Genomic DNA, 25,442 nt, shown 5'->3' on the forward strand with positions numbered 1-25,442 from the left:
AGATGTGCAGTGTAGCAGTCTATGCTAAATTCCTGTCTCAGCTTCAAAGGGGGATACTATGAGAACCTAGAGTCAGCGGTTACTAGATGAGGTCATTCTGCAAGATATCTTGGATATTATACTTTACAGGGAGTAATCTCTGAGCGTACAGTATTCTGTTTTGGGAACCTGACTAGAAAGACTGCTCACATATTTCATTGTGCCTTGCACTATCAAGTAAGTTATTAGGGAATTATTATTTTTCTAGATTCAGTCAGGAATATAGTGAAGCTTAGTTTAGAGATTGTTTTTCTTTATTTGTATGAGTCTGTCCATTAATGTTATTTTCAATATTTCCTCTGATTTCGACTCTGTGGTTTACTGTAAATATATATTTAGCATTTTCTTGCTCTTTTATTGTTTTTTATTAAATATATTTAAACTTTTCATTGTGGTAGGTCCTTTTTAGAAAATATTTAAGCTTTGAGAGTATTTGCACATATTTATTTGGTGATAACACTGGCCACTTCAGAAATCCTTGTTGTTTGGTCAATATTACCATTTGCATTAATATTAACTTCACTCAGCATAACTGGATACCCTTTTAAGCAGTGGCGGCTTGTGATAGCAGACTGCAAGACTGCAGCCCCTCCCCCTCCCGCTGTGAACCACAATGGTACAGTCATATAGTCCTACAAATCCTCCATACAAAGTGAATCTGGACTGCTGCCTTTCCAGTCTGGATTCAAGAAAAGGAAGCAGACTGCTGATTCCCCAGAAGTCTATGCGGTGCTAACCGCATAGACTGGAAGGGCTCAGACTGCAGACTCAGCAGTCTTGGAACATTGGAAAAAGCCAAGAAACCAGAAAGTGGAAGTGTGCATTCTGGCGCGAACACAGGATTACTGTTCAGCAGGAGAAAGCCGAAGCTGTGGGTTTACTGCAGGAGAAAGCTATTACGAGATGAAGGAGAAAGCTATGGCTTGTACAGGAGACTCAGCTGTGGATTCACTGCAGGAGAAAGCTGAAGCTGTTACTAACAGATTGCAGGTACAGGAGACTCGGGATGAAGAATATGTGTGCGTGTGTGTGTGTGTGTGTGTGTGTGTGTGTGTGTGTGTGTGTGTGTGTGTGCGTGTGTGCGTGTGTGTGTGTGTGTGTGAAATGCCCCAGTTGGTTTATACTGGTGGCTAGAGAGATTGCTGGTGGTGGTTAGAGAATACATCAGGCTTGAACCCTGCACCTTGGGTGCAGGTGACAAGAGCCTGAATTCCCTACTCACCACCATTTCTGAAAGTTTTGCAGATTTTTGCCTCATATTTTTTTCTGTTCTGTTCCTTGTAAAATATGTAGTTTTTGAGTTTTTAATTCATTAAATAGTTGATAGTGCATTGGTAGCATTATTGCCTCACAGCTAGAGATTCTCTGGTTTGATTCTTGGCTGGAGGTGCCTTCTGTGTAGAGTCTGCATGTCCTCCTTGTGTTTGTGTGGGTTTGCCCTGGTGTCCTCCCATGTTACAAAGACATGTGTCTGCAGTATTTCTCCCTGGGCCTCTGCTGAAAATTGGCTTTTGTTCCAAGTCAGACTTTTCTGGTTAACAAATGTTAAATAAATAAAATTGACAGGCATTTGAATTTCAGACTTCATATTCTTCAGAAATTACATAGTAACACAAAACCTTTTATTGTAGCAATTTTCTAATTTTCTAAGATGAATATTTGAAATGTGTCCCTATTTTGGGGACTGTATTCTCCCATTATTGACTTCGTTCAGGTTCTTTGTGCTAAGGTTGAGAGCTCTGGTGAGAATTTAATTCACTGAATATGTTTGAGGGCTGTATTCCCCCATTATTGGGTTCTTCCAGGTTTTTTGTGCTAAGGTTGAGCGCTATGGTGAGAATTGAATTCACTGAGTATGTTTGAGGGCTGTATTCCCCCATTATTGGGTTCTTCCAGGTTTTTTGTGCTAAGGTTGATAGCTATGGTGAGAATTGAATTCACTGAATATGTTTGAGGGCTGTATTTCTCCATTACTGGCTTTGTCTAGGTGTTTTGTGCTGAGAGGTTGACAGCTATGGTGAGAACTCAATTCACTAAATGGTAGCCATTTAAGTTTCAGTCTTCCTCTCTTTCACAAAACAGCTGATTTGGCATAGTGGTATGTTGCTCTGACTGTTTTGCACTGGCCCCTGGGTTCAAGACTTGGCAGTGAAATGCACGGTGGTAACACAGCATTTTATTCTAGCAATGTTCAAAGCTTATACAAGCAATGTTTAAAATGTGTCCCTGGCTTTGGTCCCTACCCAATACATTTTGGCTTTTTCCAGATTTCTTGTGCTGCAAATTTGAGAGATACAGCTGAGTGTTGAATAGATTTTACAAGGAGCTGAGAGGTGCAGGGGAAGAGAAGTTTAGTGCTGCTTATGCTGAGACGGCTTGCATTGTTAATAGCACAGCAGGTAGTGTACTTGCTTTTGATGCAGAAGGCTGTGGGTTCTACTCCCACAGTATGTAGATGCATTGCTGATATTGTACTGTGTCATAAATGGGGTGGATGCTGCCATTTTGAGAATGTCCTGTTTGGTAAAGATACCTCATAACTATGAACCTGTCCGTTATTTGCCATCCGTTCCCTATTGCAATATTACAAGCTTATCACTTTTTTAATGTAATATAGGCAATTTATTCCTCAAGGGCAACAGGCACTTTATTTGTGGATGAGAAAATAAAATATAAAGTTGTTTGATAGTAGCAACCTCTTCATTAGTTACAGATCTTTGTAATGTGGAATTATTTAGATGACTTTTACTTCTGCAGAGATTGTGCGTATTTACTGATACTGGTGGATTGTAGAAGTTTGAATAGACTTTTATGGTGGAAATGTTCTCAAATGGGCAGTTTTGTCATTATTGGTGCATGCATTGTGTTTCATTGTTTACTGGAAAAATGTTCAAAACAATAAATTTAAAACACTCTCCAACAACTGTACTGTATTATACAAGGAATATAATGTAATGCAATCAGGAAGGTACATCACAGAACACATGCATGTTTTGTGTGCAAGGGACCTATCATTTGAAAATAGCCCAAAGCTAATCTTTATCTGCCTCTAGCCAAATGTATTTTCTTTAAATGTGGGTTTCAATGCTGTTTCAATGAATGTGAGTTTCAAGGGCAGAAAAGTTTTAATGCTATCTGTTTTCATTGTGAGACTGCATTGCTTTGCTTAGCAGATGTCTTAGCTTTTGTGCGGTAAAATGCAAAATAAAACTTTCAAATGAAGTCCAAATCATCGTAGAAGTAAAGCAGTATGCACATTAGTGTTTATGGTAAATGGGGTGAAATAGCCAAGTAATGGTTCACTGGAATGGCTGCAGGGGGGATGCTTTATTCGACCATGATTTTGTGAGGGGAAAGTGTGGCAAACTCAGACAGCCCCATATGAACTATACCTCTCAAGTGTCCAGATTTTCACAGAATGAATACATTTTTGCTTCTTATTTTTGGTTTGTTCCTCATAAAATGTGTGGCTTTCTGGCAAATCATTTAGGAATTAAGTCACTAAATGACAGACACTGAGTTTCAGACTTCATAACCTTCAGAAAAATGCATGCTAAAGCAAAACCTGTTATTCTGTCAACTGTCTCAGTTTATACAAGAGCAATTTTTAGTAGTGTTTATATGTTCCCCCAATATATTTGGCCTTGTCCAGATTTCCTGCATTAACAGGTTGAGAGGTACATGCAAATAAATTGCTTTATAGAATTAGGCATATCCAAACCTCTCAACTGTTCCCGATTTTCGCTCAAAATGTTGCTCTTCCCCTAATAATCCCTCCGCAAAATGGCAATTCTGGAAGAAAACGTGGAGGGTTTACAATTAATAAATAACTGTAATAATCAGAGTTATAGATTACTTTTATTTCAGAATTGCATATAGATTATTTTATTTTGTCAGCTGCTCAAGTTAGCAGTACTAATATTAATAAAGTGTCCCTTCTTTGTGAGGTTCCCAGCTGTCTATTTTATATTTTTGTGTCACATTTTTGGTCCATTTTTCATAAAATTGTGTTTTTGGCAAATTAGTGCCAAATCATTAAAGACTGAAGTTAGAAAATAATGACAAACATTTGAGTTTCAGATTTCATACCCTTCAGAAAATTCATACTAATGCAGGACCTACTACTCTATTACCTTTCTAAGTTTATAAGAGCAATATTTAAAATTGTCCTTATTTTTGGGCTTTGTCCCACTGCTATGTATGGCTTTGTCCAGATTTCTTGCTCTGAGGTTGAGAGGTATGACAAATGTGTCAGGGCCATCGCAGTCAGCCAGAGTCATTTCAAATTGTGACATGTGTGTGTGTGTGTGTGTGTGTGTGTGTGTGTGTGTGTGTGTGTGTGTGTGTGTATATGTGTGTGTGTGTGTGTGTGTGTGTGTGTGTGTGTGTGTGTAAATTAAATCTCAAAGAGTGTGTATGCCAGCCACTTGGCACAGGAACATAAAGTACTAGTTTCACAATGTTAGTGGGGGCCCTTATTGGGGACCTGGGGAGAGGCAGATAGAAACACCCAGACCCCGCGGGGGCTGACTATGTGCCCTGTGTGCTCTTAAGCAAAATTGTGCTGGAGGTAGAGAAGTCTGTATCTGGAAATACTAAGTGTAGCCATTTGTATTCCAAGTGCACATCCCTCTCTACTGTCAGTAGTGAGGATTCAGACTCCTTGGTTACTGGCCCAGTGTGGGGATGTTACATAGCATAGTAATCATGTTGCCATGAAGCAAAAGCTTCATATTTTAAAAGCAGAATAGTAAAGGATTTATGCAAGTCAGGATGGCCTCTACACATAATGTCTTAGGTGTGTTATTATTTGATAACCATGTAAGGCACAGACATAATCTGGAAGTAACTGATATTTTATTTTCCAACATTGTGCTACAGTGGAGAGAAAGACAACTCCCTGCTATGTTAAGGCATTATGCACTATGCATTATGCACTATGATTAGCATGTAGTAAGAACAGTAGTGGCAACATTCTTTGGCTGGTATCAAACAAATGGGGTATGATATTCTCTATGTGAACTGTGCAAAACTTGTTTTGATTCTGGTAAATCTTATAAATATTCTGACAAATGCTACTCATGAATTTGATAGTAAATACTCATGTATTGTACTACCAAATTGTAATGTTTAATCCAGATATTTTCAAATTCAGAAAGAAAATTACAATTGAAGCCTCTGTAAGGAGTTAGAGTATTCCATCTGCTGCACTTACTGTAAATCCTCCTCATCTGGTATTTCATTCCCCCTTCACACCTATGCATTGAGGTAATGTCAGGTTGCAGCTGGCATCATATTATCTCATGTGGGTTTAACATTTTTATTGATGGCACATTTCACTAACACCATCACTACTTCTATCTCTGTATCAGCAGACCTCCTATATTTTATGTTGCAAATTTTATGTTTGTAAAAATTTCTATTAATACCTCACCGATTTTTGCTGTTGCTAAGTTTATGCTTGGAAAACATCAGTTAATACCATATAGATTTTTTGCTGTTGCAGTATCCTGTTTTAATTTTTTATATAATTATTATTAATTCTTGCTGATCTTTGTTTTTGTATGTATGTACTTGGGGCTTTTCTCCCCGAGTCTCCATTGAAAAAGGGCTCATCTCGGTCCAGTGGTCTATCCCGGTTAACAAACTGCAAATAAATACAATAAATAAATTTGAGCAGCTCAACATACAGCTGTGTAATTTATTTTTTATTATACATCTCTAAAGGAAGAATGTTGCTGTACCTATGTTTTACTAAATACAAACAACAGTAGCAATGTTAATATAATGTGATGTTGTTTTCTATGCCTTTTTTACTAGAACCTGCAGAGACTTAACAGGAATCTAGTCATGCAGCAGTGAGACACACATGTGGCAAAGTGATTGCAACATTAGGGTTCTGGATCATGTATCATGGTGGAAGGTCTTGGAAAATCATTCTCAGAAAAAAAAAACAGTTTTAACTGAGCCAAAAGCTGTCCGATAGTTCTTATTTATTCCCTGGTTACATAGACAGCATCGTGCGCATCTCCTAACAAACGTAATACATAAAGTGAATGAACAAAATAGTGAATTCAAGTCTGTGACTTTGCATTAAGCTAAAACAAATGTTTTATGTTATACTCATGTCTTTGATACTACTCAGACAAAAAGAAAACATTTTCCACAAACATCAGGTATTTGTTATTTTCCCTTCATCGTTGACGCTGGAACGGAAACGGATTATTAAAATACCGCTTGAATGTCTCTGACTCTGACATATATACTTCAGAAAAGTAAAAGATTCCCTCTTCCCCTGATCCCTAACTATACCTTGCAGCTAACTTCAAAATTATCTGAATCTAACCACTGGATTCTCGAAAGCTTGCACGGCGTGCAAGATCAGTGCAGGAGCTCAAGCAGGTAATATGTCTGCTGTGCTATCCAGGAACAGCCTGCAGAGGCGTGCACGAGCGCTCCTGCACTAATCCTGTACAGACTAAGCCCTGGTATGCAAATCACCCCATTTGCAGGAGAAATCTATGCAAATGAGGTGATATTGCAATCCAGGAAGCTTGCAACAGTCCATGCAGGACTAGTGCTATCTGAAAAAATGTATTTGGTTAGAAACCGAGTACATTTCTGCAAAATCCAAAACGGAGCTGTGACAGCTCCAAATAAAGGCTGCATATCATGTAGTAAGCATGCCAATGGCCAAGTATAAGGCCATTTGCATTGCAAACAAAAAAAATACAGAAATCAACTTTTATTTTTTATTAGCCGATCTTGGCTGATTAAGCATAGGGCAGTGGCGTGCAAACAGGATCAGGGGGAAAATAACACAATGAACCTAAATTAAGCATTCTAACTAAAATCAGTATTCTGCCATGCAAGTCAATGGCAGGCAGAAGACAACATGGCCAGTGAGTAGTGGTTGCTAAGGGGGAGGCTCAGTGTGACACATGTAGCTATGCATTAGCAAGCAATCCTATGCAAATGAGGGGAAGGATAGTGAATCTCAGTTTCCCCCAGCATGTGACGTAGGTTCCAAAAGTGTAAGAGTATGAATAGCTGGATGCAAGCCTAGGAGGTAGGTGACATCATGGGGGTATGTGTCAGGCATATTGTAAGCAGATTGGAGCCCTGTGGCTTGGGTGTGCTCCTAGTTTAGCACAGCTAAACCTGCCTAACACTCCTTACAAAGCCTAAGCGGGTGTGCGCGCCCACACCAGGTTTTACAGGAAGAAAAAAGAAGTTAAACCAGGAAATAACAGCAGTGTGCACATTTGAGGACTCTGTTTGTGCGGTGCTCACATGGGCTTAAACATGAAGGCAATGGCAAGGGAAAACAGCAGTAGGAAGGTAATCAAAGAGAACTAGCTTAGCTGGCAGGTGAAATGTATTAGAATCAGCCAATTACAGAGGCAGCAGACCAGCCCAGGCCAGAACACTACTATAAACTATGCAAACACCTTCCCCTCTGTTTTTTCCACACTGTATACCACTGGTGTAAACAAGCGAGGAACTTTTAACATTCAAAACAGCAAAATGATAGGGGCTGCAATAGCTATCATACAACAACTTGTGGAGCAGGCTGAGGGTGGTGAGGATGTGAATGCTGTCGACCAACCCACAGTGAGGAGATGGAGAAGAATGTACAGACCCAGGGTAACCTACCAGGAGCTACATGAGCTGGAGATAGTGGAGTGCTTTAGGGTGGACAGCAACCTCCTACAGCAAATTGTTGAGCTGTGCTGGCCACACCTGACACACAGAACTAACAGAGGGGAACCCATCCTAGTGGATACCAAGGTATGTGTAGGCCTACGAATACTAGCCACAGGTACCTTCCAAAGACCAACTGGAGATATGATGGGGATTTCACAGGCATCAACATCCAGGGTACTCCACCAGTTCCTGGATGCCATGTCAGCACATCAGTGAGCACATATATTTCTCCAACACCCATGAGGTATTGGCCAGGAATATGTAACTGTTCCACCAAATAGCAGAATACCCTGAGGTAGTGTGTGCTATAGACTGCATGCACATACACATCAAAGCACCACCCGGTGAGCGGGGTAGGGTCTTCATCAACCACAAGGGCTTCCTCTCCATCAACTGCCAGGTCATGTGCGATGGCCAGGGCATAATAATGAATGTGTGTGCTGGCTGCTATGGAAGTTATCTCATTTCCCACATCTGACACCTGACACAGCTGTACCAGAGATTTGCCAGTGGGAACATCCCTGACGGTCACCTAGTGGGGCATGCTGGATACACACTGGAGCCGTGGCTGATGACACCCATCAGAAATGCACACACACCTGAACAAGAACTCCATAATTAGGCACATGCACAGACCAGAATTATAGTAGAGCATGTGTTTGGGATGCTTAAGTCAGAGTTCCAGTGCCTGGACACATCCGGTGGAGCTTTACAGTACTCACCAGCTACATGTACCCAAATTGTCCTTGTATGTGCCATGCTACACAATATGATCCTGCGGAAACAGCTGCAGCAGAAACAGCATGGGGCAGGGCCACACAGCCTCCCCACCATTGCCAAGGCCTGCACAGGCACAGAGTGACTCTGAGAAGGAACAACCTGAGTCTCCCCCAGTAGGCAGAATGAGGCGTGCCCAGTATGCCCTGGCCTTGGAAAAGAGGCAACACATACACTGACACAGGAGGGACACAGGGAATAACACCTCTCTCTGACTCTCACATACAGTATAAAGGATGCCAAAAATTACACTACATGTGCTTAACCATGTGTAGGGAGTGTACTATGTGCATCCAACATAGGCAGCCGTGCAGCACCAACCTCAATACTGGGACACCCACAAGGTAAGTGACTCACACATGCCAGTCAGGGAGGTTCACATACCCAACAACAGTCACAGCCAGCAGGACAGGTGTAGACAAACACAAACAAAGGCTGTGCTATGGCCTCTGAATGAGGCCTATGGGTAACCACCCTCCAGGCCTACACAGACAGACTACAGCAGTTCAGGCAGTGGGATGTCAGTTCTGAAGTGTAGGAAGTCAGAAACTAATATGTAGGTAATTAAAAGCTTAAATCTGTAGTACACTGGTATGCCTCTAGTCAGCACAACAGGTAAGACTACAGACTGAAATGGAGTACCCGACATACCAGCACAGTCCTAGCAAATGTGTACAAGTGTCAGGTGTGTCCCCCATTCTATGCAGAAATGTAGTCACAGTCAGGTGTGCCCCCCCCAATCCTGTGTAGAAATGTAGAAATAGTCAAGTGTGCCCCCCATCCTATGTAGAATTGTAGTAACAGTCAGGTGTGCCCCCCACCCCAATTCTGTGTAGGAATGTAGAAATAGTCAGGTGTGCTGCCCCCCATCCTACATAGAAATATAGTAACAGTCAGGTATGCCCCCCCCCCAATACTGTGTAGAAATGTAGAAATAGTCAGGTGTGCCCCCCCATCCTATGCAGAAATGTAGTAACAGTCAATACCAAATGATCGACGGATACCCTGCAGAGACAGCATGCTACCTGTAGGTGTACAACACAAAGGTCAGCACTGCACACTACAAATGACCTGGACTCGATCCACACATTCAATACAGACGGCCATGCTGGGCATGCCCTCACACTTAGATAAATGAAGGCAATTTCAGTCAACAACATACTGAAAGGTCATACTGGGCATGCTCACACACTTAAACACATGAAAGCCATGTCTGCAAACACCAGTGGACCAGACATATCTGGCAGCCGCAGATGTTAGCGCAGACACTACTCAGTATGTACCACTCATGCTTTGCACACACAGTGGATAGGAATATAGGCATATATGTAAGGACAACACACTATAATAAGCCAAAGGTAGACATACATAGATGTGTGGAAGAGGGTGACTGTGACAAAGAGCCATCCAGGCCTGTCCCACACAGCCAAAGGGCCAAAACCACATGAGGGTCACATGTCACTCACTACAGATACTAGCCACCGGTGTCTGACAGCATTACAGAGTATGTGGTGCACATGCCAGCTGTGCAACATAACTGTTCATGGAAGTAGTCATCTAGCAGCTGTATACATGTACCTGTGAAATATGACCCAGGTTGTGCCCACATGTGGTGTGTCAACCCCTAGATGAATGGGTTATGGCCCATACACACACACTGCCCTCCCCATAGCCCCACAACGACAAGCATGCTGAGGTCATCCACTGTGAAATACACATTTGGGAGAGTTTTAGCCAAGTAAGCTCCATGGCATGTCCCATAACTGCGTATTGCTGTAGTGTGATAAACTAGTTAGGTAGGAGTTCTAACCCCAACCTTGGCACCTGTGAGTGTTTGTGTGTGTGTGTGTCTGTCCATTACTGTCTGTGTAGAGAGCAATGCTTTTTAGGGTGGTCACACTCCATCTCATTGAAATGCTCTACATTGGTAAGGCTGCTGATGTCATCCACCTAGAAATACATCTCTGGGAAAGTTGTATCCCAGTAATCTCCATAGCGCATGCCATAACTGTGTACTGCTGTAGTGTGATAAAATAGTTAAGTAGGAGTTCTAACCCTAGCCTTGGCAACTGTGTGTGTGTGTGTGTGTGTGTGTCTGTCTGACTCTGTCTGTGTAGAGAGCAATGTTTTTTAGGGTAGTCACACTCCCTACAATTGAAATGCTCTACTTTGGTAAGGCCACTGATGTCATCCACCTAGAAATACTTCTCTGGGAAGGTTGTATCCCAGTAATCTCCATAGTGCGTGCCATAACTGTGTACTGCTGTAGTGTGATAAAATAGTTAGGTAGGAGTTCTAACCCCAGCCTTGGCAACTTTGTGTGTGTGTGTGTGTGTGTGTGTGTGTGTGTGTGTGTGTGTGTGTGTGTGTGTGTTAGTCTGCCCCTCTTTGTGTAGAAAGAAATGCTGTTTAGGGTAGTCACACCCCCTACAATTTAAATGCTTTACTTTGGTAAGGCTGCTGATGTCATCCACCTAGAAATACACCTCTGGGGAGGTTTTAGCCCAGTAATCTCCATAGCATGTCCGATAACTGTGTACTGCTGTAGTATGATAAATTAGTTAGGTAGGTGTTCTAATTCCAGAACTGGCATGTGTGTGTGTGTGTGTGTGTGTGTGTGTGTGTGTGTGTGTGTGTGTGTGTGTGTGTGTGTGTGTGTGTGTGTGTGTGTGACCCTGTTTGTGTAGATGCAATGCTTTTTTGGGTAGTCACAATCCATATGCTCTACTTTGGCAAGGCTGCTGATGCCATCCACCTAAAAATACACCTCTGGGAAGGATGTAGCCCAGTTATCTCCATAGCGCATGCCATAATTGTGTACTGCTGTAGTGTGATATAGATCTCTTTTAGGGATTCTATACTCACTTATGTTGGTTGTGGATGTTTTGTGTGTGTTTCATTCTCTGTGTAGGAACAATGCATTTTAGGCTAGTCACACTCAGTACATGTCAAATGGCCTACTTTGGCAATCCTGCTGATGTCATCCAATATGATATACACCTTTGGGGAAGGAGCACTCCAGTAATCTCCATGGCACATACTATAACTGCATAGTGTTGTAGTGTAATAAACTAGTTAGGTAAGGGTTCTACTCTCAGACATGACAGGTGTGTGTGTGTGTGTGTGTGTGTGTGTGTGTGTGTGTGTGTGTGTGTGTGTGTGTGTGTGTGTCACTCATATCCTGGGTGGAGGTGGGTGTGAGTGTGTGACACCTGGGCCCAATGTGGAGTGGATTTTGCAAATTTCTTGTATGGTGGCCATAGTATATATCACATTGTCCACTGTACAGGGATAACAGATGTGAAATAGCCAAGAGGCTGGGGTGCAAATCCATACCCATACATGTGACATCAAGATCAGGCAATCACAGTTAGCAACCCCAGTATTACCCAGAGCACACTCTCAACCCATATCTCATACACACACACACACACACACACACACACACACACACACACACACACACACACACACACACACACACACACACACACGCATGTTGAGGCAAGAGCCAATATATGTGTAGTATACTGCATATCGGTGACCAATAGTAACTATGGAGTAATTATGGTGGCCTACAGAGGGCATGGCACCCTGTCCATCTGTTCAATAGGCATATACATGCAGACAGTACACCTTCCTCATGTTCCCCACTGGACACCTGCAACACCTGTGGTGCCATCACATGTGACCCACAAAGGACATACTATGCCTGAAAACATGCCCTGAATGGACAGATGCCACTGACACCAGGGAATGTTGTTAGCATGCTATCAATGTAGTTGCAGGGTTAACCTGCTGTCCATTACTAGTTCCTGTCACAGGTGGCCAAGACTGGCACATCTAATGATAATCTGTGTACACAACATGGTCCCGACAACCCAGGTACAGTTCCACATGTCACTGTACATGCATGTGGGAGGTGTGCATATCCCAGACACCATTCATGTTATGGACTAAGGAACACATACATGGCAAGTGATGTACAGCATTGGCGAGACGCAATAGTCACCCAGGTGACTGAATGGTGGATACAATACCCACCTGCATGGGCAAATGCAGAAACCACAGCCCTGAGCCACAATGCAGACCATTGTTATATGGCCTGATGCCAAGGTATACCCATCACCTAGCCTTGTATAGCCATCTGGCACAGTCGACCACCACATACCTGTGCAGAAATTCACCCATGCATATCAGTACTGGCACCCTGTGTGTGTGTGTATGTGTGTGTGTGTGTGTGTGTGTGTGTGTGTGTGTGTGTGTGTGTGTGTGTGTGTGTGTGTACCCTTTGCCCATATAACCTCTGTATGACCCATGTGGTGCATGTGATACCTGCATAGTAATGTGTTGTGGCAATCTCACTAGTGATGAGCTGTATCCCTGGCCTTGCCATGTGTGTCAATGTGTGTGCGTCCCTGTGAGACCGTGGCTGTGTTGACACTGGCACCTGTTCATGTGGACAGGCATGTGTACTTCACCTACCGTATAGCTACCATATCCCTGTCGCAGATGTCACTCACCATCACATATATGTTCTGGGGATGCCCCAACAGGTAACCTATGTGGTGCATCACATAACTGCATAGGACTGTAATAACACTACATAGTTGGCAGGGGTTTGATACCCTGTGCTGGTAGGTGTGTGACACAAGCATGCTTAAGTTTTACTCTACCACCCCTCCCTGACTTGTCATTGCCTCTGTCTGCCTCTGTCACTCCCTCACTGGTGGATGTGGAGACCTACACCTGCTTTGCTTAGGCAGGAGCACATGCATTTTAAGTGATGCTCATGATCAGCTGATGGCCTCTGCATAAATAGAAGCCTTCCCCTAGCTGATTGCATGTGGAACAGCTGTGGTAACATTCCCATAGCCAATTGCATGGAAACACACTCCAATATCTAGGGACATCATGTTGGTGTTGTCCTTTCCATTCACTGTGAGCAGGATCTCGATCTGTTTTTTGGCAAACAGCTTCTCAGATGAATCGAGGATTTACCTCTGACTACATGCACTGTGGAAACAGGCTAACACACAGGAGGGGAATGTGTCTGACCTGACTACAGAGTGTAAGTGCTGCTATACTGCATTTGCAGTAATGTTGGTTTAACAGGGTGTGTGCAGATATGGCTGTCCTACATATATTAATACCTGTCATGTCAGTTCTATTTTATGAGGACTCCCCATCTGTAGGGTCATCTGCAGACTGGGCAGTGTGTGATGCCTTTGGTTTCATGTGGTACCCACAGAGCATGTATCTGTGAACTGCAGAAGGTAGAGTGAGGATTGCAGTCTGTAGATGTTGAAAGCCGGGACAGTTACTGACTTCATATCCCTCATAGGACATATGTTGCGACAACCCTGTTACAACAGTAAATGTAAGATGTTATCACAGCAATATGTCAATATTGGCCCTGTGTATGTGCTTCCAGCCACAACTCTGTCAACCTTTGTACATATGTCATGCATTAAGAGGTGCATATGTGCTGTACAGCATAATTAGTGTCATAATATCTGGTAACAAGCCAGTGAGATATCAGACTGCTACACATGTTATGTACAGTAGGGGTTATATTTGATGACATAACCTGGACATTCTGTGGTTGTTTGTACAGTACTGTGGTCTGTGTACTTATGGTGAATGTCAACAGTGTGTGTATTGTCAATATGTACCTTAGCCTGTGTACAGACTGTGGTAGATGTCATCGTTCTAGGTCCCATCCTATCTGATGTTACATGCTGCTCCACTGTATGTTACCATATTGCCTTACATGTTTGTAGGGCCATACACACACATGTCTCATACAACAGACAGGCATCAGGCCACACTGTGTAGTGGGCCAGTATATGTAGGGTTAGTGTGTGAGTGGCGCATATGAAGATGGTGTTGAACAGATAGTCCATATACTGTAATATTATGCTAGCTTACCATATGTGGCTGTGGCTGTGTTCACCTTGGTGGTGGTTATGCACTTCCACACAGGTCTATCTTACCCTGTGCTGTGACATGTCTGTAGAGCCTGCTATATATGCAGGTACATGTGCATTCCCCCACAGGAGATGTAGGACAGTGTTAAGACAGTCTGCCTGTAGCCTGCACAGTGCTTTGTTACATGCCTAGCAGCTTAGTGTACTTACCTAGTGAGATGTCATGTGCAGATACTTGCCAGATGTACAGCTGCCGGGACTCCCCTAACAGTCATGTATGTCAGATGGAGCAGTGGGATGCTGCACAGATGTATGTCAATATCTAGTGGGTAGTATGTGGCCATGGCACCTCTGTACCAGCAGTTATTATGTGTCAGGACAGACAGGGGTGTGTGAATGCATAACCTACGGGGGCGAATGTATACCAGTCGTTATGTGTTATACCCATCTACATGGCAGTTAACATCCATATTGTCAGGATTGGTCCACATTTTCTGCACTAAGGGGTTCTGTGTATACCTCTGGACTGTACAGATTGTGTCAGAATGCCCACATCTATTGGCCAATATCTCTGCTGTAGTCCACAGGAGCATTACATGCTTGCAGCGGTGCTGTACTATGATGTCCTTAGGGTGTCTGTCAGTAGCCAATGGCGCACATGTGAAAAGCAGATGTGACCACAGATACCATGTCTGTGAAGACAATCCCTATTACTGTAGTAATAGTCTACTAATATACCTACTATACATACTGACATCCCCTTGCACTACGGAGTTGGGACTATAGGGGCTGAGGTAGGGCTACACTCCATGTTCAGGACATATGGTGAATATATATGTACATAAGATTATCCAGATATCTATATAGATAATTACACATGTACATATTGGCATATATAGATGGGTGTGTATATGTACATATATATGCAGATACACACCCAGATATATACATATACAGAGCATTATATGTCTACACATATACAGATAGTGATACATATGCACATATACATATACCACACTGCCATTCCTGCCAGCAGTCCACTGCTGTTGTATCCACCACACATACGGTGGGGCTGAGGCCATGTATGTGTGGGCTTCACCTACACAATACATGTGTGCCCATATGCACTCCATAGGCCCATGTACGTAACAGTGGTATATGGCCCTGAAATATTCAGTCTAGGGGGGATGCACCATGCATAACCTAGGCTGTTACAAAATGTGGGGGTATCAGGGGTGGGCTGCCGTAAGGTATCTGGATGTACAGTACCATACATTTCACCTATCTTGACATTACTTACATAAAGTGGATTGCTGCAGGCCTACTCCCATACAGACTGTTGTGTTTCCAGTGTGCCTGTGATGGTGTCAGTTATGTATCTCTTAGATCCCATTTGGCCAACTGATGTCTGTACCACCTAGTGATTGTGTACAGAGTGTAGATAGGGGTTGCTGGACTATACACCTGCATCACTTACTGCTGATTGTGTGGTATCCTGTGGCCCAGTCTGTCATTACTATTGTACAATTTGAAGGGCTTGGCCTGGAAAGTAACCGTTGTGGATCTTTTCAGACTACTGTATTAGTATAACTGTTTCCCAGTTGCATTACTCTGTTTACATGGATGTCAGTGTTTGAATAGCTATATAACATGACATATATATCTGTAATAGTACACACATAAAGGTATTCCATTTCTGCAAACCTGTCTGTGGTGTTTTATCCTATGACCTCTGTGGGTATATGTTGCAGGCAACATATGTCATTTGTATGGGTGGCTCATCCAGTGTCCAGTTGGTAGGGTGTTAACATAGGCATAGTGGCTGTTCTATATTGTGTGCTCCTACTACATGAGTTTCTTACTGTACATATCTTTGCATGTGTATGTATAGTCACATGTATATCTATACATATGTATATATGTATGTATGTATATATATATATATATATATATATATATATATATATATATATATATATATATATATATATATATATCTGTATCTGCATACATGTGTCTGTGTATATGTATCCTGGGGATGTTGCTAGCTTCCACATTTTACATTTCCTATGGGAGTCAGACTGTACTGCATGCTATGTTACCAATACCAGCCTAACATCTTACAGGTGGGAATGTAGTACTATTAACATCTTGTGCCCATGACGTGTCAGGACCTGCTTATGGGATCTGCAACACTTGGTAGTGTATTGCGGACAGACATGTTTGGGGTGGGTGGGTATACCTATTCATACAAGACGTATATTGTTTGGGGCCTCTCAACCCCATTAATGGTGCATGTAGACATTTATGATTTAGTTACTCTCCCATTGATATTTACACATGTATGTCCATATATACCTATCTGGATATATATATATGTCTGCTTACATATAAAACTAAGTCCATATATACCTACATAGGTATATATCTGCTTACATATATGTAACGTGCTGTGTATATGTAGATATATAGGTGTAGACATATACACATATATATATATATATATATATATATATATATATATATATATATATATGTGAGTCGATGTAGGCATTTGCATGTATATATGTTCATGCATATATATATATATATATATATATATATATATATATATATATATATATATATATATATATTTATTTCTAAATATATAAATATATATATATATATATATATATATATATATATATATATATATATATATATATATAGATATAGATATATATATCCCTACATATATAGATATGTTGTATCTGTTTAGATATTAATATATTTACACACACATACATCTAGATGTTGGCATACATTCTCTGTACTGTTGCATGACTGGGCCGGATGATATGTTTTTGAAAACATCATGTGTATGTATATCTGGCATGGCTTAGTGGAAAATGACTTTGTCTATGGTGTGCAGGGTCCTAGGCTCAAGACTTGCGGAGGCTGCTTATTTTATTGCCGGGCAGATCATGGGCCATTGGATACAGAGTGATTAAGGCACTTTAAAGCAGTTGTAAGCAGATTTGTGAGTGTTTGCATGGAGGTACACACTGCTAACTTCCAGTTACAGTTTCTTATACTCACTTAGCTTCTAAATTGCTTAATCTGTGTAGGCAGTGCTTACCCTCTTACTGCTGCTTAAAAGTGCTTACTCCTGCTTACCCCCATGCTAATTTCTTTAAAAGAAAAGAAAAAAGGGTTGATAGGAAAGTGGTGAAAAAGGGTACAAGAGGGAAAGACAATAGGGAAAATAGCTAGGGATGTGCAGGTTGGGTGTAGAGAAGGTCCATAGCTGCCCAATTCTTCTACAGTAACAGCTGTGTGTATTCACTGAAATTGGAGGTAGATTTGGACACTCAAACCCCTGGGAGAGGGGTGAGAACAACAATAATAAGTTGTGCTGCCAATTAGACCAAATTACATGTGTCCAGTGGACAAGTGCGAAATGGACAGCTATGTATGGGTCGTGCTTTTTTTGTGGGAACAGATTGCCCTTTTTTTTTTTCAGGTGAGAGTGGGATGTTGGGGAGGGGTAGTAGGTATATTTGTGAAGGTAGGTTGGATAGGTTAACAGACAAGACACACAAGACTCATACAGGGGTGGTATATGACACATGTGGGGGCTAAATACCTTGATGGGAGGGGTGTTGGGATATCGGAAGCCCGCAAGCCCCCTAGTGGTAACAGTGGGAATGAGGTCCCCACCCCTGGGCAGTCACCACTGCACCTTCCCAACCCCGAAGGTGGCTGTGCTAAGGGCTGAGCCACAGAGCCAGGCTGACTCTCTAATCATGGCATGTGGCCCTTGAGCTGTCGTAGAAGATCACCGACCTGCTCATTGATCGTTCTACACACCACAACCCCAACCTGGCAATGGGTGACAGGTGATTGTCCACACCCACTCCCCTTAGGTGGTTCCACCCGAAGGTGGTGCAGGACCAATGGATAGGGAGGTGTAGGGTTTGGCTCCAGACATGCTGGTGCCTCGGCCAGCTGAGGTGGGACAGGTGGGACCACTGGGACCAGCCTTCCCAAGCATGCAATAGTGTTTAGATTTCAACATCATATATGGGTTAGTAATAGTCAACATATTCCAGGGTTAGGTATAACAGCATGCATAGATATTCCCATTAGCCTAGACACCAAATACGGAACAGTTGCATAGCAAATAAAACACATGCATATATGGGACCACAGTGGTAGTAAGAACAGCATACAGGTACGTTGATGGAACCATGCCAACAATGTTGGAATAATTCAATATGGCACATGCATGGAAACCATTAAAATATTAACAAACAATTGGACAGTATCAGAGTTAGTGCATACCAGTTGGGATGGGTATGTTGATTATTGTTGGAGATAAGGTGGGGGGAGATAGATGTCAATTTACAAGTAGTATATTCCTGTACTCTACATTACTTTCTAGTCAGTGCTGTTATCTGTGCCTTACAAGTCTTTCTACACTACCCTATAGACCTACATTGGACACTGATACGGCTGTCAACATCATTACACATGAACCGGTTTTACCTGCAGTATACACCTCTTACCTGGTATACCTGTGGAGAGAATGTTTGTTAACACTAACTGTTTGTACACATACTCCCGGATCCCAGGTTGATGTTTTACACTATGCTATCCAACTCTTTCTGCACAGACTCTGGCCATGTGTTGACCACATGCTGGTGTGCCTGGATATATCTAGAATATTGCCCTCTTCCACCTTTAGTGACCTGACACACACATATACATGCTTTCTTACACAGTTATATTATGTAGCACAGTGTGGGTGACAGTGACCAGTGATACTTTATTATTTAGAGAAACTGCAACACTGACAATCCACTACAGTACCAGGGTGGATGGTACCAGTACAGGTTATATTGGTCTCTATTTCTCAGCACAGTGTTCATATCCAATGTACCTGTGGGAGCAGTGTTTGTTAGCACTACCTGACTGCTGCCACACAAGGTTCCAGATTACACATTAGTATTATGCACATAAATCTCACTCTGTTACTGTACACACTCTGGTCACAGCTTGACAACACGGGAGTGTAGATAGGCTATACTTGAAATATTACTCTCCTAACAGTTGTGGGGGTTGCTACAGTGACAGCTGTGTTCTCATGATGGTTGACAATGAGTTGTATTCCCTGTTTGCTGTCTACACATCTGGGATCATCCCACAGATTTACCAGGGGGACAGGCAGCAGATATGGGCACATATACCGGACATTCTGGCCTCATGTCTACAGTTGCCGGGTATGGATCTTTATGCATTCTAATTCCACTCCCAGGAATCAGATCATGGCTGTGTCTGCTACAACTTAAACACTGCCTATCACAGTTGTGTCTGCTATATTGATATTGCTGTATATCTCCAATTTGCTTTCTGTCTTATTAATCCCCTGTGCTTATGCATTCTGACCTTGTATAACAACACTATTATACAGAATTCCTAGACAGTTATATGTTGCAGGAGGATGGTGTGGGTGAAAGTGATGTGTAATACCTTATTATTCAGAGAAACTGCGTATCATTCTTGTATTTCTGGTTACAGTGTTGGTATCTGACAGACCTGTGAGAGGAATGTTTATTAGCACTACCTGAATGTTCCCACACATAGTACCGGGTTCCACATTTCTATTATGCACATATATCTCACTCTGTTACTGTACACACTCTGACCACAGTTTAACAAGTTGGGGTGTAAAAGGGACATACGTGGCTTCTTAGTCACATAAGGTATTGGGGATTTGCTAGTGTGCCAGGTTTGTTGTCATAGATGTGTGTCAATCAGTTGTATTTCCTGTTTGCTACCTATACATCTGGGATCATCCCAGTGATTTCCCAGGGGGACAGGTTGATAGGCATTAGACATGTGCCACTTTGACAGACATTCTGGATATATCTGTACAGCTGTGGAGTATGATTCTGTATGCAGACTACTACTACTGGCAGGATTCAAACCGTGGCTGTGTGTGTTAAAAAAACAACAGTTCACATCTCAGCTGCATGTGCTATTCATTTTTTGTTGTCTGCATTTTCCCTGTTTACTGTCTATGTGTCTCTCAGTTGTACTAAATGGCCTCTGGGGATTACACCTGTCATGTACAGGCATTCCTACACATTAAATTTATGGTACATGGTGTGGGCAAAAGTGCTTAATACTACAGTACTATTACATGACTGCAAATCTACATTACCATATGATACCAGAATATACACATACAGTCCAGCAGTTGGACCAGGTTTGTCAGGATATTACACTTTCATTGCCATACAAACAATATGAGACTCTTCCTGCCATATTCCCTTGTTCATGCAGTACTTGCCTTGAACAATACAGGTTTTATACTAGCAATTAATTTACTACTACTTTTTTTATTTTTATTTCCTATGACCTGCCTCGCATCGCAACCACACCAGGCAGCAGATGTGGGCCTCCTGGTTCGCGGCCCACTCCGTTGCAGCTGTGGGGAACATAAGAGGAATATTTAGCCATACCTATCCATGATATGCCTGAGCTGACACTTATTACACACATACTGGGGTGATACTTACACACGGCTGGAACATCCCTTGATGCTCTAGCCTCTTTGAGCCACTCCTCCAAGAGGTCCCCCTCCACCGCTTCAGGTCGGCATAGTGGTGCCTGACCTGCTCACCAGTTCAGGGTATGCCAGTGACACTGGTGAGGTCATGGGCGATACACCCCAGGCTTCCGCCTTATATTGGGAGCCTTGGTACTGGCCCTGCAGCAGTTTCTGTGCATGGTCTTTAACTAGGAGTCTGCCATGACCTTGGACTCCTGGATGTACTAGCACTGCACTCTGAAGCGCACTCCTTCAACCCTTATTGCCATAGTGCCTGCAAGAGGGAGCTACAACCAGTTATGAGCTATATTCCTGCCTCTTGGGTTTAAGTAGGGCAGATTTCATCCACTTTTCAGTGATTGGCCAGTTTTGAAAAGGCTAAGCTATGGACAAACCTGCTTACCTAAGGTTGGCATTGTTTAAAGGGGTATACCACTGGCCACAAAGAGTTAGCTGATCTACACATTGCTCACACCTCCTAAGCTGGCCTGTGCAATGCTTAGTGTTGCCTACATTACACATTCATTATAATGTTTTTTTGGCATTGTATTATTATTAATTACACCTTATATATATGCCTAGTATCTCCTGATTGATGTGTACGTACACTCTGTGGGATCTTTGTGTTTTATTGGGGACTTCAACACTCTGTTACAATTACACCTCACTTCTGGGCTTACTGCTATACTCCAGTTCACATATTTATGTTATGTAGTGGGTTATGGCACATATGACTGCATACTGATACCATTCACAGGGTCAGTTTTGTTATACTATGGTGAGGGCATTGTTTACTACTACCTCATTCTTCTGTACTTCTGCAATGGCTTGGTGGATAACTACTGGGACTATGGTGTATAGGGTCCTGGGTTCGAGACCTGCATGGCTGCTTATTTTGTTGAAGGACAGAACAAGGGTTGTTGGATACAGTGATTAAGGCAATTTTGAGCACTTGTAAGTGGGTTTGCATGATGGTAAGCATTGCTAACCTGCCGTTACATCTGCTTACAGAGAGTTAGCTTCAGAATTGCTTAGCCAGTGTGGACATTGCTTACCCCCACGCAAATGCACTTAAACCCGCTTACTAGTGCTTAAATATGCTTACTACTGCCTATTTGTGCTTAAACCTACTTACTAGTGCCTTATTCATTATGACACTGACACTTCACATGTGCATTTCCTGCAGTACGCCAGTTCATAAATATATGTTATTTAGTGGGTTTTGCAACAAAAATATTGGTCATCACGTGCTTTGCCATGGAAAATGGAACATGCTGCAGTGGAACTAGAACCAGTAATGCCTCCTCGTAAGGTGAATGCTCTGCCCACTACACTATCGCTCTGCTGCTTCATTTGCATATAACTTCCTTGTTATCCTCTTCAGCCTTTTAAGCTGTTTAGCTGTAGCTAATCGATGGTCACACCCGCGCACCTATGGTTAGCTTTAATCGGATTTTTAAAAAAAATATAAAAGGGTTTCTTCATTTTATTTATATGTACTGTTGCTGTTGTACACATGGGGGATTGTTGGTGGGGATATGCAGACACCTTTGAGAGGTCTCGCTCATTTCTTACCCCTTTCTGCTGTTCTACATTGCAGGGGCATGTTTATTCTGAGAGCTCTGCTCTCAGACACGCCCCCTGCACTCTTACATGCTCCGTGTAAGCCTAGGAGCACGGGCAGCATACCTTATTAATATGCATGGCTCGCAGCTATCCTGCGCCTAAATGGGTGTTTCCATGCAGGACTAAGCTAGTCCTGCACGGAAGTTTAGTAAATCCAGGGGTAAGCCTCAATGTTTAGATTAAAGTGTCTCAAACAATTGGAATTCAAAACCATGGAATCATCTGCTTTTCAAGCTAAATTTTTTTATCTTCATCATAGGGCTTCCTACGTTTAAATTTGGTAATGAGAGGTTGTACAGCAGGTAAGACAGCAAATATCAAACAGCCTGTTAAGCAGCTATTCAAGACATAGTCATTGAAATGTCAAATGTAAAATGTGAAAAAGTAGCTAGGTGGCACTATAAATTCTGTACTTGGCTTGGTTAAGGAAAACTTGTGCAGTTGCTGGTAGCAAGCTGCTCATTTGGTGTAGTGGCTATAGTATGAAGAAACAAAAATGGCCAGCACGGTTTAGCAGTCGAATATGCAGCCCAAAACCAGATAGTGAATGATCAGACTTTTATTATAAATAAAAAACAGACCGGTTTCGGCAAAATGATGCCTTCTTCAGTGTTGAGCAAACAATCAAAATAGACACAATAAAAAAATGCAAATTTATACAGAGTGCTAACCAATAAGCACATGAATGTGCTGTTGAAACTCATGAATAATACATGATATATTGTGAACTGGCTAACACTATACCTGAGGCCATGGCTAATATTTGTGTTACACCTGAAACAGATAGTTCCAAAGACATCACAAAAAACAAAATCATAATAAACTATGGAACCATAAAGGCTATAATTATACATAATAAAATATGTACATCTATAGTCATGATTATATTAAATATAAAAATATATATAAATGGAAGAAAAGAAACTGTAAGGGGCCCATTTCGAAAACAGACGTAATAAATAGCTCTGGCTACTCCTTGTAATATATGTATATAAAAAAATGGGATTAAATGATTCAGAAAATATTATACCTGATATAGTTGGTAAATAAAGTGGGAGTCTATACATCCTTCTCCATTGACTGAGTGTTAGAGATGATCATTGAGACCAGGTGGAAAAAGTGCGCCCAAAGTGATTATCCAGTACTTTTCTTTGTGGTTGAGGATACCATGCCACCCTTGTTGGTTGCTGCGATCACCCACTATACGGTCAATAATCATAAACATGAACTGTGCTTGTTGATGTTTTAATACATGTCGATATAAGGCATTGGTCTCCCTTTTGTTTTTAATGTCACTTCGATGTTCATTTATTCGTGACCTGAGTGGCCTAGAAGTCTGACCAACATAGAATGCCCCACAGTGACATGATGCCAGGTAAACAACCCAATCACTGCTACAGTTTCCAAAGATTTTACAGTCGAAGACCTTACTAGTGTTGCGACTCGAAAAGTTCTGAGACTTGGTGATCTGTTTACAAGACCCACAGTGGCCACATGGGTGTGTACCCAATAGTTCATGTCCCATTATTGTGAGCTGTTTATGAATTGCTCCACCACTACCAATATGTTTGTAATGAGAAAGATGGGACCCCGATGTTTTGCCTTTTCTATATGAGAATTGACATTCCTCACACAGAAAAGATCTGAGTTGTTCATTGGCTAATAGGATATTCCAATGTCTGTTTATGATATCCCTGATCACGTAATAGTTCCTACCATATGTTGTGATAAATATGATGGTGGGTGATCTGGAATCACCAGAAGAGGTCTTATAATCTAGCAGTCTATTCCTATTCATCTGAGAGGATCGTGTGCATGCTGTGTTGATATCTGCAAAATTATACCCCCTACTGGCAAATCTGCAACATAAGTCAAGACTAGCAATGTCATAATCTGATTTGGTAGAGCTAAGGCGTTTCATGCACATAAATTGTGAAACCAGGATGTTTCTGATGGTATGACGTGGGTGCATGCTTGATGCATGTAATAGAGTATTATATTGGGGGTATTTGGGAAACACTCTGGTAGCCACGGTATGGTCATGATTTCTTGAAATCGTTACATCCAAAAAATTGATAGTCTGCATGTCAAAGGTAATAGAAAATTCAATTCCCCAGATGTTGTCATTGAGATATTCTACAAATTCATTCAAATATCCCACATCTGCACGCCATACCATCCAACAGTCATCCAGGTACCTACACCAGATGTCCATTTCTACCAAGTATATATTATGAGATGCATCATAAATCATGCACTCTTCAAAAAATGCCATAAACAGGTCAGCATGAATGGGAGCAAAGGATGCTCCCATAGCTGTACCCTGTAGTTGCCAATAGCATTGTCCTTGAAAATAAAAAACATTCTTGTTGAGTACATGTTCCGACATGCAAATCAATAGTGTATTGAACCCTGGTGAGTATAAACCAGCCCTATCCAACCAATATTTAAGGGCTTGTAAGCCAGCCCAATGTGGTGTACTTGTGTACAAGGCCTTGACATCCAGTGAGCACATTAGCCACCCAGGCTCTAATTTTGTATCCTCAATGATTTTCAGATACTGTGTAGTGTCCTGTAGCCTTGCCCTGACCAAACCCAAAAGAGGTTTTAGATATTGTGTCAAGAAGGCTGACAAGGGTTCAGTCAAAGAACCAATGCCTGAAACAATTGGTCTTCCTGGAGGTTTAGTTAGTGATTTGTGAATCTTGGGTAGTAGATACATAATCTACTTGCGGGGCTCCTTAACCCAAAGTTGTATAACACAT

The 25,442-nt window shown here is 42.0% G+C and overlaps 1 protein-coding gene across 1 annotated transcript in view; it reads right to left on the bottom strand.

Moving 5' to 3' along the window:
- Nucleotides 1–25,442, bottom strand: part of TFEC (transcription factor EC) — a 505,518-nt gene that overhangs the window by 165,765 nt on the left and 314,311 nt on the right. The window lies entirely within an intron of this gene.

The sequence above is a fragment of the Protopterus annectens genome, chromosome 11.part0 (assembly GCF_019279795.1).
Source record: "Protopterus annectens isolate FY-2018-M chromosome 11.part0, PAN1.0, whole genome shotgun sequence".
In the NCBI taxonomy this organism is placed as follows: Eukaryota; Metazoa; Chordata; order Ceratodontiformes; family Protopteridae; genus Protopterus; species Protopterus annectens.